Here is an 18,394-nt window from a genome sequence, read left to right as displayed (position 1 = left end):
GCGCCTCGTAACGTTTTCCATTTTTGTCTTCGGGTGCAGCTCTAAAGCCGCCACCGTTTACGCGCGATTCAGCCTAATCACGGCAGCTGCGGCGCGGCGGCGGCAGCGACAACGACGGCGGCTGGAAAAACCGCGAAAAAGGCGTGAAGCTCGTGAGGGACAAAAAGCGAGGAGAGTCAGAAAAAAGGAGAGAGAAAAGAGGGAACAGCGGCGAGAGAAGCGCGCGCGACGTATAATCGCGTCAGATCACCGAGGCGTCAATGGCTGCTGCTGCTGCTGCTACTGCTGCTGCTGCTGGGCTTATCACGCACACACACATGGGGCACACAATGATAGAGAGGGTGAGGGAGGAAGAGGCAGAAATATGTGGAAACTGGCAGACACGTATCGACACGACGAATATACTGCTGTGTGGGTGCACGCGAAGGCCAGGGGGACGACGTTGCGCAAACGGCGCGAGAGAGAGAGAGCGAGAGAGAGAGGGAGGGAGGGAGAGAGAGAGAGAAAAAGAGAAAGAGAGAGGGAGAAGGAGAAGGAGGACAAGAGCACTTTCTTTCTCTCTCTATCTATTGGAAAAGGAACCAAAGCAGAGGTGGCGGCGCGGCGACGGTGGCGGTGGCGACGGCGCGAAGAGAGAGCCTCAGCGGGACACGGAAGGGTGCTTTCATCACATAGAGGACACAACCCCTTTTAGTAGCCACCGCCGCTACTCTCCCCCACGTCCTAACCTACCGTGTCCCCCGTTACTCTTCGGGGGCTGTCCTCTCTTTCTCTCTCAGATTCGCTCTTACAGACTCCCTATGCCTGGCCGCTCATCCGTTTGCCAGTTCAAGGTGGCTGCGTTCATTACCGGAGGATACACCGGGTGTGGTGTGGGACTCCACCGAACCCGTCGTCGGCTTCCCTCGCCGTACTTCCCTCGCCGGTCAGCCCCCCGAGAGAAAACGTTCCGTTTAATAATTATATCGATGAGTCGCCAAGGACGTCGCAACGTTCAGGGTATATCGCGTGAAAGCGCCAATTGCGAACGCTAAATTTACCGAAAAAAATTTGAAGAGAGAAACATTCTAGAAATTATCTACTATTTTGCGATATTATCTAAAAAAATGTATATGAATTATATATATATATAGATTGTTTTATATAGTAAATTATTCATGTGCTTAATATTGTAATCATATTCAAGATACGTAGATATTATTTTATATATTTATACTTGTATAGCATATATGTAAAATAAATGTGAAATGTCATGTGAAATTTTTATTAGAGAAATTAGATTTCAAAATTTTAAACAGTAAGATACAAAAATATAAGATATTTATATTAAAACCAATAATTAATAGATAATAGAAATAATAGGTACATTAAATAATAATAAATATTTTAATTTTATCAGAATTAATAACAAGTGGTTTCAAAAATTAAAAATTTGTTTCCAATAACAATCACTTGGCATTCTACGATTAATTATAAAATGGTCAAAAAATATACTTTTAAAATATTATTCAATCATTTAGAAACAGTCAATGTATATATTTGTATGAACTGTTACACCTGTTGAAACATGCAAAAACGATCGCGTAAGCACGTGGAAATATCAGAGCAAAATTAAACACGTGCGTGTCCCTTTCATAAATAAGTAATGACCGACCAACCGAGAGATTGTTACTGAGATTTTCCTTTCTAATTGGAACGAAACGAAGTCCCCGCACGGAATGGCGGAGATTAACCGACCGCAAGAGCGCACGTGCACTTAAACAGCCGCTAATTGCTAAACCGAGAGAGGCGGGATCGCCGTTAAGCACCTCATTCCGAGTTTCCCCGTTTTGTTAACAGGGAAAGTATATTTTTTACAAAAGCAGATAATTATTAACCCCCTCATTATCAGAGAGGATGGATGTTAGAGGCATATTCTGATATTGAAAGACTAATATAAAACTTTATCTTGCTATGAAAAAAAACATACAAAAAGTGACATAGTTACACAAGAATTTTTTCATTGTAATATATTTAATAAGATCTTTCTACAAATTAATAACAGATATATAAAGAAAAATTTAATACTTCAACACATAATTTTATACAATAGATAGAAATCCCAAAATATTTTTGAGAAATTTCAATACTAACCGGTATAAAATCCACAAGTTTTCTATTTTTATCAAAGTTATTTTTTATTAACTTTCCTCTATAAATATAGTTATATTTATAGTGAAATATTGTTTTTAGGATATATTCATAGTTGCAGAGATACATATACCAGCAAAAACTTTATATTTTAAAACATGATTTTGTACAGAGAAATGTCAGTATTGAATAATATAAGTTTTTTTTTTATAGAAATTATTTATTCTTTATATTTTTAAAAAACTTTTGTTTCCCTCAACGTATTCGCGATTACATATAATAAATACATGTAAATAACAACAAAATTTGATATTTCAAGATGTGATTTTATATACAGAAATAACAGAAATAACAGTTAATATAAGAGAATCATAGATTTTTTTAAACGGTATTTATTTTTTTTCTATATTCATAAAGAAATCTTTTTAGATCGTATTCATGGTTGCTTATATCAAATACATGCCATGCAAATAGCCAAATATCTGCGTATCTTTCGAAGGCATACGCGCATCTTCACGTTCGCAGATATTCCGCAGCGACGTTGACGCGTCGGCAAGTTCACGATACTTCGCAGAAACTAACACGACGAACAGAAGGAAGCCACGTAGGAAGCGAAACGGTCGAAGGAGGCGGATGGTAAGACAGGATAAGCAGATATTAACCGAGTTTACGGTGGCAACGGGAGGGAAGGGGAGGGGAGGGGGGAGGGAAGGAGGAAAAGGACACTGCGTAGCAACCAGAAGGGTTTGCTCGCGGCTTTCCTTCCGCCGGTTTCCTCCACACTCTCGTGTTGCGAGGCTAAGATGGAGAAGAGGAACGCGCGCCTTAGCCGCCGTTACCGTTTCTCGCCGTCGGAAACAGGGAACCGGGCTTCTCTTATCTCGAGTCTGCAAGACTGCCTCCGGTAATACCGTACGCCGCTAGAAACCCTTACGAGCGACGAGAACCCCGTGAAATATCGCTAAACGGCTTGGTACCCCTTTCCCACCCACCTCTTCCACTTCGATCTTCCACGAGTGATGATCATCCACTCCCGCCTTTTCGAACACTTTACGCCGACGATCACCCATCCGCACGTGTACCGTAACCTTCTCCTATGGCAGCATGATATTCACTCTCACCGGCAAGATAATATTGCGTCAATAACAATGGACGTCACACGGCTGTCAGCTGTCAATGCTAGTACAGACTGTGTTCCAAAATTTACTGCCAGTACTGAAAATCTATAGTTTATATTACGTGCACTATAGATTTTCAGTACTGATAGTAAACTTTAGAACACAGCTATAGTTTCCTTTCGTTCAATGGTAAACATATCAGTTGTAATCAATAAATCCATAAATATCAGTGCACAGCACAGAAAATTATATTCTTTATAAAAAAAAAGATTCTACTTTCGTCCTCTTATATTTCGAGATCTAGTTTGTTAATATTTAATTTTTCCGCAATATAATTTTACGATCAAATTTAATTATTCATGATTCTGTAACGATATGTTAAATTAAATTTGCTTTGTTTCTCAACTTTTTTAAATTCTTAACTCTCGCTTTTTAGCGCTATATATAGTTGTTGATTATACCTTCACGAATCTTAAGCTTTTCGGAATTTAGATTTAGGCACTGACACGAGCATCTTCGCGTGGGACACGAAAATGGGTAACAAGAAAACGCCGAGGAAACGAACGAGCGCGCTTCATTATACGCGACGCCGACACGCTTCGTTTGTCCCCGGAAGTTGTGCTTCAGGAGGGGTGACGTCGACACGAGGGCCGAGGAGAAGGAGGGTGAGATGCGAGGAAGAGGTAGAACAGAAGGGAGAGTGAGGTGTAAATGGGAAGCCGGGGCGGAGGGGTGGCTTGAATTAATACAATCACGCGGGGGTGGCTCACCACTCGCAGTCCGTGGTAAAGAGGGTGAGAAGCAACGAGAGATAACCACCCCTTTGCTTGTCATCGAAATTATACGCTGTCAACACTCGACCTCGTTTACCATGCCGACTTTCTCTCCTCCTCCTTTACGCAATCCATCTTACTTACGCTTCGTCTTTCCCTTGCTAGATAATTATATCAAATTTTCAGTAGCTAAAAATACTTGTAGGTGTATCAAGACATCAAATCAAATTTGGAAATTAGAAGTCTAGTGCGTCAGTAACAAATATGCTTAGCAATATCAGTAAAGTTTTATTATGATAATAAATTTTTGTTTTTAATTTTTTTTAAGCTTTTAACTAGTTATCGCGACCATGTTGGAATCGTGATGTCTTAAGCAAAAAATAACACGTTGAAGTTTCTTGCATTTGTAAATAAAAAAAATTGCGATAAAACAAAATAATGATATCGTTTTAAATTACTTGTAAGCAGAAGCTATCTTATTCTCCTGATAGTCAGTATAAAATGGTTATAAAAGCATGTGTGAAGTGAAAAAGCAAAACCTCTAATTCACGTGCCTTTTATGATTATTTACTGACGGCCATGAAAAGTAAAGATAGCTTCTGAACATTTTTATAAGTTTTTTTGCTTTACAACGATCTCATCACTTTGTTTTATTCAAATTTTCTTTACAAATGCAGATATGCAAGAAACTTCAACGTGTCATTTCTCGCTTATGGCGTCACGATTCCAATATGACCACGGCGACTAGTCAGAAGTTTTAAAACTCCGTTTTTGTGGGTTTTAATTATCTATAGGACAAATTTTTTAATTATAAAAAATTAGATTAATTCTTATTCAATTAATTTATTTAAGTTAAAATCAAATAAACGGCTCACACAATTAATAAAAAATTCTATTATAACAATCATGAGCTACGAGCCAATATGATATATTTGTTACAAAGTTCAAAAAATATAATATAACGCATGTTTATGTTTGCGCTTGATGAATGATAAAACGGATCAAATGATAATACAAAAATTCAAAACATAATAACATAATACAAAAATTAAACGTCGAAAATTCAGTTAGTAACAATGTTCTTAATTATACACAAAACGTTTCGATCATGAGGTCATCTTCAAGTTGTTATAATAATATCCGGGATATAATATCTTTAATATATAAAAAGAATAAAAATTATTATACGTGTATGTAACCTCGGCAGACAACGTAACACAGTAATATTGAGCGAACTGTTCCATGATTAGTACTAAGTGCAATCAAACTCTAGGAGTTACATCGAGTTACGTCATAATGTTTTTGCTATTGTAATCTAAAATCTGAAGAAGAAACAATCGATATTAAAAATAGGTTTATAAAAATTGCTACAATAATTCATATATATATATATATATGACTAAATTAATGGAAAGATATAACAAAAGTATCAAATTATACTACATATATGTCAAAAAAATTAAAAATTAAAGATAAAGAGGAATATATCTACCTCAGTTCGATTGCACACAATAATTGTATGATCTGATAGTAATATAGTTGTTATTTTTTTTAATTAATTATTAAGAAAACCAGAATACCAGATGAGCTCTTTAACATATGATAGACAGATAAAAAATGACATAGTTATGGAGGATCTGGAAGAATTGGCGTTACAACAACTTCCAATTCGAATTCTCTTTTATTATAGATACGTGGATGATATTTTATTAGCCGCCCTTTCTGAGTTTCTTGATTCCATCACTAATTGTTATTTTTCGCAATAAGTTTATTACAGTTTTTAAGTTGGGAAATTTGGGGGGATTATTAATATTTTCAGATTTGATTGCGTTGAAAGTCCGACAACCATATCGGCACGCAATTATCATTTCTGAAATTAATTCATTTAAATGAATTTACAATAGTTCAACATCTTAACGTTCTGATCGTTATGGCGCTTCTTAATTTAAAGTATTATGTTTAACATTAGCGGTCTTTCAATCTTATTATTGTTACTAATTGTTTTAATTCCATACATGATCGTTTAAAGTTCACAATGGAAATTGGTAGTCGTGATAGAATTAATTTTCTAGACTTAACCATCATCGTATATTATAATACCATCATTTTTGATAATTACAATAAACCTACTTGTTCAGGCAGATTTTTGAATTTTTATTCACATCATCCCCCGTGTCATAAAAACGGAGTTGTAATTAATCTTGTGGATCGTATCCTAATTTTATCTCATCCACAGTTTCACGAAACAAATCTTAGAAATTGTATACGAACACTACTTAACTACTGTTACCCTCTTTCAACGATTTTTTCAATAATTAATAACAGATTAAAGTATCATTCTCACAATTCGTGGCAAAAGAAAGTTCCTCTTGTTGCAGCAGATAAATTTTTCACCATTCCATATGTGAAATCAATATCGGAATCCTTCGTTCCTGTCGCGAGTTGCTTAAATAAAAAAACCGCTTATACTATTCCCAACACGCTTAATAAATTCATTAATCGTGGTAAAGATAAATTAAATCATATATCACAACAAGGTGTAGTATATAAGATTTTGGAGTAAAATAAGGGTTTTGGATTTGGAACTTTCGTATAATAAAAGGATGATTTCTGAAATGGTACATATAAAGATACAATCAAATAGATTAAATTTGCAGAATGACACTGTTTCCTTGCCTGATTCTTATCTTCCTATACTAGAACGCTTATCCCCCTCATAGAATACATTTTTTCCCCTCTCCTGTTGATGTAAGTCATCCCCCCATCCTCGCTTCTCCTATCCTTCTCCGTTGTATCGCGTCTATGATTGTCTACCGCGAATTAACGCTCATTTTTTATCTGTCTGTCATATGTTAAAGAGCTCATCTGGTATTCTGGTTTTCTATATAATTAATTTAAAAAAAATTACAATTATATCACTATCAGATCATACAATTATTGTGTGCAATCGAACTGAGGTAGATATATTCCTCTTTATCTTTAATTTTTAATTTTTTTGACATATATGTAGTATAATTTGATACTTTTGTTATATCTTTCCATTAATTTAGTCATATATATATATATATATGAATTATTGTAGCAATTTTTATAAACCTATTTTTAATATCGATTGTTTCTTCTTCAGATTTTAGATTACAATAGCAAAAACATTATGACGTAACTCGATGTAACTCCTAGAGTTTGATTGCACTTAGTACTAATCATGGAACAGTTCGCTCAATATTACTGTGTTACGTTGTCTGCCGAGGTTACATACACGTATAATAATTTTTATTCTTTTTATATATTAAAGATATTATATCCCGGATATTATTATAACAACTTGAAGATGACCTCATGATCGAAACGTTTTGTGTATAATTAAGAACATTGTTACTAACTGAATTTTCGACGTTTAATTTTTGTATTATGTTATTATGTTTTGAATTTTTGTATTATCATTTGATCCGTTTTATCATTCATCAAGCGCAAACATAAACATGCGTTATATTATATTTTTTGAACTTTGTAACAAATATATCATATTGGCTCGTAGCTCATGATTGTTATAATAGAATTTTTCAATTAATTTATATTTTAGTAAATTTAGTATTTTGTTTAGAAATTTTATTTAATGAGTTTGATAAAGTTTAGATTTCCTTTATTTATATATGTATATCTTAAGACTTTGGATAAATCTATATAAAAATTTGGCCTTAAAAACAAAGACAGTCTATTAAACCGTTTTAAATAAAAACAATTTGAGGATAATTTCGTTCAGAGAAATTAGGTTTTTAAAATTTACATTTTGTTCTGTAAGTTGCCTTGTAATATGTTTACTTATAAAATCTCTAGAACTTATACTTCGTTACTATTTTGGGAAAATGTGGTTTGGCATATATCATCGAAAATGCGTTCATCTTGTGGAAACCGAGCGAGTGCTAAAGAAACATTTCATTCCCCGTGGGAGTGCGGAATCGGGTTACGGGGGTTTTTAATAAAATCAGACGCCCGCCGAGGCGTGTCAAATGGAAATATGCACGTTCGGCCGAGAGATTTTGCGGGCGGGGTGAGGCCTGCTCCGTTTGTAAAACGGGGGTGCGACTCGATAACGATGGAATTCATCCATCCATTCATCCATCCTGCCGCGCGGAGGTGGGTACACTACGGCGCGGAGAGAGCGACGAAAAGAAAATTTTTTTTCTTCCTTCATTTCCTTCCGCTTCCATGGGCCTGTATCGTAATCAAGAAGACATGGAGCGAATTAGCAATTCGGTTTCGCGCGAGATTTCTCCCCGGACGTGAACTGTCCGGGGAGAATTTTCCGCGAAAGTATCGGTGCACCGCACCTATCCACCCCCACAAATATTTATTATAGTAAATATTCTTAAGCATTTTATTAGACATCCAAAAATATGTCGTAATTTTTAAGTGTTTGCGGTATCCTTTAATATATATTGTTAGTGACAATAAACAAACCATATAATATAAACACAATAAATAGTGTCGTGATTATGGCGTTAAATAAAGAAGAAATCAAATTGTACGTGCGCATTTTATGAAAAAAATCGTATATCTCCGCTGTATTCGTCAAACTTCGATTAATAAATTCTGCTAAAGGAAACATAAAAAGCATTTCTTTTCAAAAAGATTAGTTACACATTCCTATATTTGCAAAACAAACATTTATATTTTACTTTTCACACCCTTCATCTCCAGAGATATGATCTGTTCCGAAAGAATTCTGATTCTTTATTTTGTAGAAACGTGGCCATTTTGAAAAGAATTAATCATGTTGCCCTGCTTCGTTTAACTCTAGCGAAAGTTTTACGATGATACGAGTTCGGTGTTATCATCAAAACGAATGTCTTGGTTGGATAAGAGCTAAAAAGCTTTTTCACTTCTCAAAAGTATCATCCTTCCGATTCTGCGATGGAGGACGGTAGGGTTCATCATGTTTCGAACTGTGTCACGGTGAAGCCGTGCGAAGTACATGGCGCGAAGTCGATAAACGTGACAAATGTGAGATACAACCCGGACGCGATGCCGAAGGAGGCGTCGAAGTTGCGCCGCGAACACTTATGGGACGCCGTTCGTTTTATGGGGCTTCTTATCGGCCCGCTGCCAGACCATAAACGCATTTTCGATGTATACAAGGCGACGCGTTTACTTGCTGGTAAGACATGTTCTTTTTTTCTCTCTTTTTTCCTACGGAGTATCTTCAAGAAGTAAATACGCGGACCGCGTGCGTATGTACGTATGTATCGTGAGAAATACGTTTCATTGAAAAGTAATGTAAATCATAACGAAAAATTAAATCAATATAATTGATTAACCTCATCTTATGGACGAATTTTTAAAGTTAGAAAGTAAATAAAATTTTAATATCACGCGATTTAAAAAAGAAATGACAAATTTTACATCTGCCTGTGGTGAATATTTATTTATCATATTTTAAAAATTCAAAACTATTGTAAAATTAGACGTACACACATATAACCATTTATTCAACAATTTTATCAACCATTAATTTTAAGGATTAATAAATGGAATGCAGCGATTTTATGGTAGACAAAATTAATTTGTATGTTTTAATATTTGTTATTGTACAGAAAGTATTTTTATATTAAAACAAACTGTTGTAAATTATTCATATAACGAGATAAAATTTTTTACTTTTGAAGTAAAGGATCTTTGTGAAAAATTACACACGCGATATATATACGTTTATAATGGATTATATTATATTTATTATTTTTCAGGATTATATGTTCCTTTGACTAATGCTTGTTTGTATTAATTTGTTAACGTTAATTAAATGTATGAGACAATTTTAACCAATATTCAAAAAAGCAAGATAGTGCGAAATGTCGAAAAATCGTTAATTAAAATGTTTTTAGATATCTAATAATTTGATGATAGATATTTAAGAATATTCCCCGTATTTTTGTTCCGTACTTTATTACGTACTTAATAATCGTAGAGGGATATGTAAGGGGAAACACATAGGACAGGAAGATTGAACAATCGCGAGAAACGGGTTCTGGAGATTAGATATCCGGTGCCGAAAGCTCTTTGCTTTTGGACTTTTTCTCTTCCGACTATATAGAACTCGATCTCCGAGTTTCACGAAGCTCATCAGTCGCCACCGCCGTCGCACCCCTCCGTCTCAGATCACTCCCCTTAGACATCGTGGCTCTCTTATCAGCGACTTGCAGGTTATCACTGGCGGTCGAAGGTTATGAATTAAAAGACGAAAAAAAGGCGGGAGGAGGGATAACAACCGCCATCGTCCCGCCGTCATCTCGGGTTCGTGAGTAAAGTGCGATCGCGACAGAGAAAGGAGAGAAAGAGAGTGAGAGAGAGAGAGAGAGGAGGGGAAGGGGACAAAGAGGGACAAAGATAGAGAGGGAGAAAGCCGTCTGTCGTCTTGTATATCTACCCTCGTACGGTGGAAATTTCGCTACGGGGGTGATTTTCTGCGGGGGATGGCCATCCCCGCTTTAAACCTGATTGGATGCAGAGTTATCTCGCGCTGCGTTCCGCCACCACCACCACCATCGCCACCGCCACCGCCACCCACGCGAATCACCCACCTCTGCGCGTAACTTCCTTCCCCATACCCTCACCATTTTCTGCACCCTCACATCTTTCGTCTCGCTCCCTTTCGGCTTCCTCTTGCGTTCACTCCACGTTCGCCTACACACTCGGATAACAGGTTGTGCTTATGTATTTATGTGTATATATATATATATATGTGTGTGTGTGTGTGTGTAGATGCGTGCATAACGCAATCCTTCTCTCCGCATATCTCCGCATTTTCGCCGAATCGCGAAGACCACCTTTGATATCTTTATTGGCCGCTCTGGAAATTTATTTACATGGCCGGAGTGTTTTCGAAGCCTCAAAATCCAGTAGTATAGCTATACTTATTTCGAAAATTTAAATTCTTCATGAGATATGTGTTGATGTTCACAGCAATTCTTGTTCTTCTGAACATGATGAATTGTTTCTTTTGACACATTGAGAAATTTATAAAAAGCCTAAATTATATTAAACAAACCACACACATATCCCAATTATAATTATTTTAATAATTTAAACAGTATTCAGTGTTTTAAATGTTAGCGTTCATACCATTGTACAATGATATAGATCATTCAAGTCATAGATATAAATGTTATACTTATTTTTAAAAATGTACAAATTTACTTTATTATTTTATTACGAACTTATGGATTTACTTTTCGCAGATTTTCTTTCATAAATTTTGGCATATAAATTTTATTCTTTAATGCGAGTGACTCGTGCCATTTTTTTTCTACCGAACTGCTTATGTAAATATAGTAGAGGAAATTTATCTCAGTCGTTGAGACGACTAATAAAAAAAATCGTGGGTAGGATATCAAGTACTTCCGTATTACTTCTCTTGAAAAAAAAAACAGAAACGAGAGAGAGAGAGAGAGAGAGAGAGAGAGAGAGAGAGAGAGAGAAAGAAGAGAAAAAGAAAAAGAAAGAGAGAGAGAGAGAGAGAGAGATGGGCTCTCATCCGAACTCCTCAAAAATACACATGTCGATGCGAAACGTGCGCGCGCGAAAAGTAACGCAGCGCGGAAATCGTACTCGGACCATTGAACAACAGCGTGGCTTGTAATTCGACGCGCGGATTAATGGCGCGTATGCCTGCTGGATCGACGTTCTCGTTTCTCGTAGCATCGTTCGACATGCTAATAACAGCGGCGTTCACGGCGCCCGTTTGCGAATCGCTACGGCCGAAGCGGCGCTAACGACCGCTGCGTCGAAAACAAAATTGACGACGGGTATGATCCGGTGGTCTCAAACGTCCGCTCGGCGAAATTCGATGTTATGTGCGAAATAACGAGACGCTTTTATACTCGGGCGATAAATCTCATTCGCACAGGACAAAACTGACTGTCACGGTCGCAGATACTCGTCATCTATTACACTCTCTTTATCGTTCAGTTACTTGAATAAGAGAAATCTTGTGCTACATAATTAATTTTATCTTCATTTAACATATTAAGAAGGAATTAAGGAAAGGAATAACGTTGATTTGGTTTTTCATTCTCTTATATAAGTATTAATATTATATCGTTATTGAGAATTTTTATATTATTATATTATATTATCATTGAAAATATGTTGTATAACATATAATGTATTATTTAATAACATTATTTAATTATCAAGAATATATTTATACTGATTACAATGAGATATATATGTATAAAGAATCGAATTGTTTAATAAAACATACACATTATTAAATTATTAAGAATGAGTTCATATTGAAATGTATTGTACATAGTGAATCGAATTTAGGTTTCTTTTTTAAAGCAGAAAATTTTTTAATATTTATATAATTTTTTCATTGTACAAGAATCTCAGTACAATCAGAATACAGATAAAATTAAACTTTTAAACCTTCAGATTTATACAATTCATGTCTAACTTTGGACTTTGTGGAGTCTTTGGGATTCTTAATTTTGGCATGCCATTAATTTTGATCAGTTATGTAGTTTTAAAAAATAAATAAATAAAGCTTGAATCTGTGTACAATCAATCTTGCAAAATGCAAAAACTGCAGCAGCAAGTATATGTACACAGCGGATAGTATTTATTTTAATTTTTCTTTTTTCCATAATCTAAAAGTATAGAGATTCTAGCTAGGACTTCACATTCACTAATTTGTAATATCCACCGTTATAAAGGGTTGACATGATGACGGGTGCGTTTGCAACCGACGCACATTCACTCGAATGACAGAAACTGTGGCAAAAACAAATTCCGTGGGAGGGACGGACGTGGGTCGGTGCGACGAGCTCGATAATCGTCGCGAATCGAGCGTGGATAATGACAAGAGAGAGGATCCCGGGAACGATAAATCTCAGCGGAACGACGTGACCCACGGACAATGGGTCGCGATGGGCGTGACTACGTCGCGGGGCCCGCTTCTCGTTTCCGTCGCGCCTCGGCGATGGAGATGTCAGGCATTGTGAGATTCGTCGCGGACCGCTGTCTACTTCTCGTGTCGTATTCGCAAGTCAAGCTGGCCCTGACTGCTGGACGTGTTTGTTACGATTATGCGTGCACGCTAGGCTGTGTTACCGGCGCGTGTTACGTGCGGTCGCAATGACTATTTCTTCATTGATGCCGGCGGGAACTCGAGAGCGAGACGAATGCGACTTAACGGTGACGAACGGGATTGATGATGACTCGTATCGAGAGAACGGCTCGTGATCGAGTTATCATAAGGCAACAGCGTAGACCCTTTCTTATTTAGAAAAATTATATATTTTTCTATAACAATCATAATATAAATTATAAACCAATCATTCTTTTGCTATATAAACTTTTCCTCTTAAAACTTTAGAAATATTGAAAATATTCAAAATATTGAAAATTCGTTTTAATTTTTTATTCAATCAATTTTGAAATTTTTAAATAACATTTTTCATAATATTACGCATCAGTTCACGAAGATTTTTTTCATCTTTCAATTTTTTTAAAATTATAACAATAAAACAACAAATTTAAAAAAAACGCAATTTTCATGTTTAAATGTGTTTAGTTTTGTAAAAAATAAAAAATTTATTCCGTGCGAATCGAAAATGACAACTGTAAAATTTTTTGTGAATCGAAAATGACAACTGTAAAATGCATACCTGTTTATTTCAAATAATTACTAATGTCAAATTTTGGTCACCATGCAAGCGTACACGAATAGCAATAATTATTTAAGACACCATTAATGTTTATTATTTCAATATTTTCGTTATAATTTTATATCTGAATTTTATTTTAAAAAATATATTTTCTCTAAATAAAGGATCACTCTCTATTTATTTATTATTTTTAAAAAAATTTATATGATGTTGAAAAGTGTCCTATTTTTCGGTTTATTACACTCTTATATAATACTTATTTAAATAATAATTAATTAATTTTTTTAATGTTTAAAATTCTCAGAATATCGAGTTATATTTCCTTTGTATATAAATTATCTAATGATCCTTGAAAATAACAGATGAAAGGAATTAGACATTTTCTGTCCGCAATATTCTTTTATGCGGTACTTAAGAATATTTTTGCGCGTATTTGTTACACACGCGCATTCACCACGTAAGAGAATGTCACAGTGCTCGATTTCATTAACATCCGTCGAGCCACAAGCTCGATTGTCGATCGGTTATAGTTAGCGATCGTGTGGTATCTCGTATCACCGTATACACTTATTTACCTCGACACCTTCTTGCTTCGGCACGATTCTGTCATTTCCATGAAAAGTTACTCTTGTAAGACGACTTATCGCGTACATACACATATTGGACATGAACATAAAGTTTACGTTTACTTTTCATACTTGTTAATTTTTACATTTGAGTCTGTCAAAATATAAATGCTGAATAGGTTTTTTAACACCCTGTATTTAAAATATATTAAAATTATAATAATTGTTGGAATTTTAATTCGAAATTATATACACTACTCAATAAAAAATAGGGAACACTTTCGAACACGCTCAAAATTGCACAATATTCAGAACACCATAACTCGGTGAAAAATCGTCGCAGAAAATAAATCGACAAAGCATTTTAAAGCTTGAAATCTCTACTTTTCAAATCGGTAATCGATATTTCAATTTGATCGATCCTTCATGGAGCTATGCGGATACAAATGGATACCCGTCAAATTTGAAAATTTTGATCAAATTTTACAAAGGTCTGTGGCGTGTACTAAAAATTGCACAATAATATATTGATAGAACCGGAGTGGTTCTAACGAAATCTGTAGCCAAGTGGAAATATTGATCTCTTTCTTGTACTTTAGAAAAAAAGTTTCATGCTAGATTCGCAAAATTAACATTTCATATTTTCAATTTTGATTTTTATTACAAAAAATGCGGAACTTTTTTTTATTTTTATGTGCAACTGTAGAACTATGAAGAATGCTACTGGAATTGTTATTATTCCTTTCATATTAATAAAATGTTGCGCTAACTTCGGATATCTAAAAGTGGTCTCTCTCTCTTTCTCTCTCTCTCTCTCTCTCTCTCTCTCTCTGTAGATTTTCTAATATTTATATTAAAAAATATCTCATTAAAGTTTGATCCCCATAAAAATAACACATATATACACACATTTTAAAAAAATTATTTGTTTTTTTAATAATTATTTGTAGCGCATTTTAACGACTTTAATATTCAAATTATTATGTATAAACGTTAAAACTATGTATTTTTATTTAAAAAATTTAATTCAAAAAGGAGGGAAAGTAAAAATGTTATAAATCAAATAAGAAATAAATAAATATAAAGAAATGTTTTTTAGAACTTTAATGTCAAGCAAATTAAACAGTAATGAGCAATAGGAATTCCGTGAAGATTAAAACTGTGAAGCTGATAAATTTTCATGGCTATTAAACGAGTACTATAAACATTATTTATTATCCGCAGTATCTTTTATCAAAACATTTTTACTCTCTGTTATAGTACGTCTGATTTTCGAAATAAATGTTTCAATAACGTTCATGATTATCATATAGTTTATAACGAGAAAATAAGAGTACATGAGCGAAGCTCTGAGAATGAGAAATTTATCATTGGGAGGGTGAGCCACCCAGAAGCGTAATATTACCCCGAGAACCCATGAAGCCTCCACTGCTCACGGACGAGACGGACGATGGACGGATCTCGACGAAGCGATAGGCATCCCAAGGCACAAAAAAGTTCGCCGTAGAGTATTGGATGACCCGACGTCGACCGGTCATGCGCCAGACCGATCGAGATACTTTATACGAAGCTGCGATATTTTCCAAGCAGGCGACAGACGACGAACGATGGGAAATGGACCACCATGAAGCACCGAAGAATGGACGAAAGAATGGATACACCTGTGCACTGTAACAGTTTGCCATGATTAAGATCCAAAGCATGTGAGAACGTTTATAATATTTTTATTATAGAGGAGAAAAGAATATAATTACACAGAGATAGATGTATAATGATAATGAAAAGATTATTTAAATTCTGAAATTTTTAAGAATCATTAACAAAAGATTATAGAAGTTAAAAAAAATAAGTAGATACAAAAGCAATCCCTTATAGCATAAAAGCTTACAATAATATTATTGCAACATTACTGTATTGTTATTGCAACATTACTGGAATGATTTATGCTGTATGAGATGTAATTTAATAACAAAATATTTTTTATGCATATATTATTGTTAGATAAAAAATTTAAGAGAAATAATAATTGAGTAATGATAAGTTATTGATATTCTCAACAGTATAAAGATTGTAATTTAATTTTAATTAATATCAAGAACCGCTAGATTCTGTGAAGGGAAAAAGAACCAGCTTGACATACTTATGAGTTACTCGCTTAGACAAAAGCAAATGCACCTAAATCTCTTTTTCAGCACGACGTTTTATTTTTGTACCTTCGTCTGACGCACTTTACTCACCACACGGGTGAACAAAATCAAACACGATGCACGCAAAAGGATCAAAATGTAAGTCCCGAAATACTCCTTTGCGTCTTTCGTCACAGAAAACGAATGGTCGGAGCTAATTATATCGCGTGACGACTCGAGCACTTAGCACTGTCTCTAATTACATTTCTCGCTTTCTTCACTTTGAAATTGAATTACTACTGGAGAGAGCGGTTTTTCTCTTCTTTTTCTTCTTTGTCGTGTAAGAGCGGATGGAGCGACACGTTGGTTCATTTAAGGGCCTTCATTTCGAATTACATACTTTTGCCACCACTCGAAAGTATGCACACCCTCGTGCTAGTTATCCCTCTCGCAGGCACGACGATGTGAAGAACGCGACGTATTTACGCGCGCTTACGTCACAAATCTGAGAGACGAGAGACGAGACTTTGACGCGTCGCATCTGCGGTTACCCAAGAACACCCCGCGGTGAGATATCGTGGAAATAGGAGGAGGACTTTGCGTTAGGTACTCTTATAATCCCTTCGCACGCTGCGAAGGATGCAGAGACACGTTTGGTAACGCGATTTCGAGTGAAGCCCGGGATTTTAAATCCGGAACTTACCTATTCAAAGACACCCCCTCAAGCCTCCCTAGCTCCCCCGTCCTTCACTCCTTCCTGATCCACGTGTTTCACGGGATGGTTCTTGAAGCAAGCGTTTCAGATGCGTTGGAAGCGATCAGCATTGAGACTGTTTGCTGTGCGTTCACCGTTTATTATGCAAGCTTTTAAATATATTTTGATGGTTTATAAACACGAGCTATTTCAGTGAAAGAGGAATCTATGAAAGGAATATATGTTAATTTGGATATACAAATTAAGTACAGTTTTGCTGTTCAATATCACAAAGCATATTATTTTGCTTGTAAATTTCTACATATAGAAGAGTTCCTATTATGTATATCTACAATATATAATGATTACATATGTATTTGTATGCATATTTATTATCCCTATTCTATTGTCTGCAAGCTGAAGGGTCATCTGTGCACAAAAAAAACGAACTCTCGTATCTGTAATAAGGGACGGATTAATACCCTTCAAAGTGGGGTACTCGATTTTAATCCTCTCTTATCCTACGCATTTTCTACTCTCTTTTTCTTTTCCTCCCTTCGTTCAATTCCCGGACCATGGTTCATCTTTTTCACTCTTTCACATCGCGACTCGGGCCTTTTGTCAATGACAACACGAATCCCACAACAGCGGTCGAAAGTCTTCATTGTGATTTCTCGCGCGACACATCCGCCCCCATGTTCGCGCGATCCCTCTTCAACTTTATGGGAAAACTCTCAACATCGTTTCTTGGATTTCTTGGGAAGCGATTGAATGGTGTTCTCCTCGCTTTCAGTCCATACGAGAGACAGGTGGTAGATACTTTGGCTTTTTGAGCCACTACTCGTGTAGTTTCATCACAATAGGCCGCGTGTCTTCTGCGTGCCATCGCGAGTTTCTTGCAATTGCATGAAATGATCGCATTAAATCTTTAACAGAATTAAATAGAATCTTAAATATATTGTCCAAAAGATAAACACATTATTTGTTGAAGTTGGTTTGTCACCAATATCTAAAAAGCTAGTGATATATAAATAAATAAATTATAGTACACGAAAAAGAAACGATTTTATTGAAGAACTTACAAATTCATTATACAGATTAGAACATAATTATATTGGATTATTAAAATTATTATTATGTAAATTACTTACAAACATCTCAAATAAAAGAACTCGATACATAGTTGTTTCGTAGAGTTATTATTTAAATTATCAATAATCACAATTTATATACAGGGTGTTTCCAAATTAAATGGCAAAACTTCGGGAGCGTGTAGAGGAGTAAAAAACTAAGAAAAAAAGTCCTATAGACATATGCTC

At 35.4% G+C, this 18,394-nt stretch overlaps 1 protein-coding gene across 1 annotated transcript in view; it reads left to right on the top strand.

Annotated features, from left to right (window-relative positions):
* Positions 1 to 2,697: 2,697 nt before the first annotated feature.
* LOC108723600 (paired box protein Pax-6) overlaps positions 2,698 to 18,394 on the top strand; it is a 128,238-nt gene continuing 112,541 nt past the window's right edge. The window contains exon 1 of the mRNA XM_018449465.1: positions 2,698 to 2,766. The gene's annotated coding sequence lies outside the window, so the exon portion shown is untranslated. The remainder of the gene's footprint in view (positions 2,767 to 18,394) is intronic.

Source organism: Mycetomoellerius zeteki, unplaced genomic scaffold (genome assembly GCF_001594055.1).
Source record: "Mycetomoellerius zeteki isolate Tzet28-1 unplaced genomic scaffold, Tzet1.0 scaffold245, whole genome shotgun sequence".
Taxonomy (NCBI): domain Eukaryota; kingdom Metazoa; phylum Arthropoda; class Insecta; order Hymenoptera; family Formicidae; genus Mycetomoellerius; species Mycetomoellerius zeteki.
The sequence above is the reverse complement of the archived record's forward strand: the minus strand, read 5'-3'. Positions and strand labels throughout refer to the sequence as shown.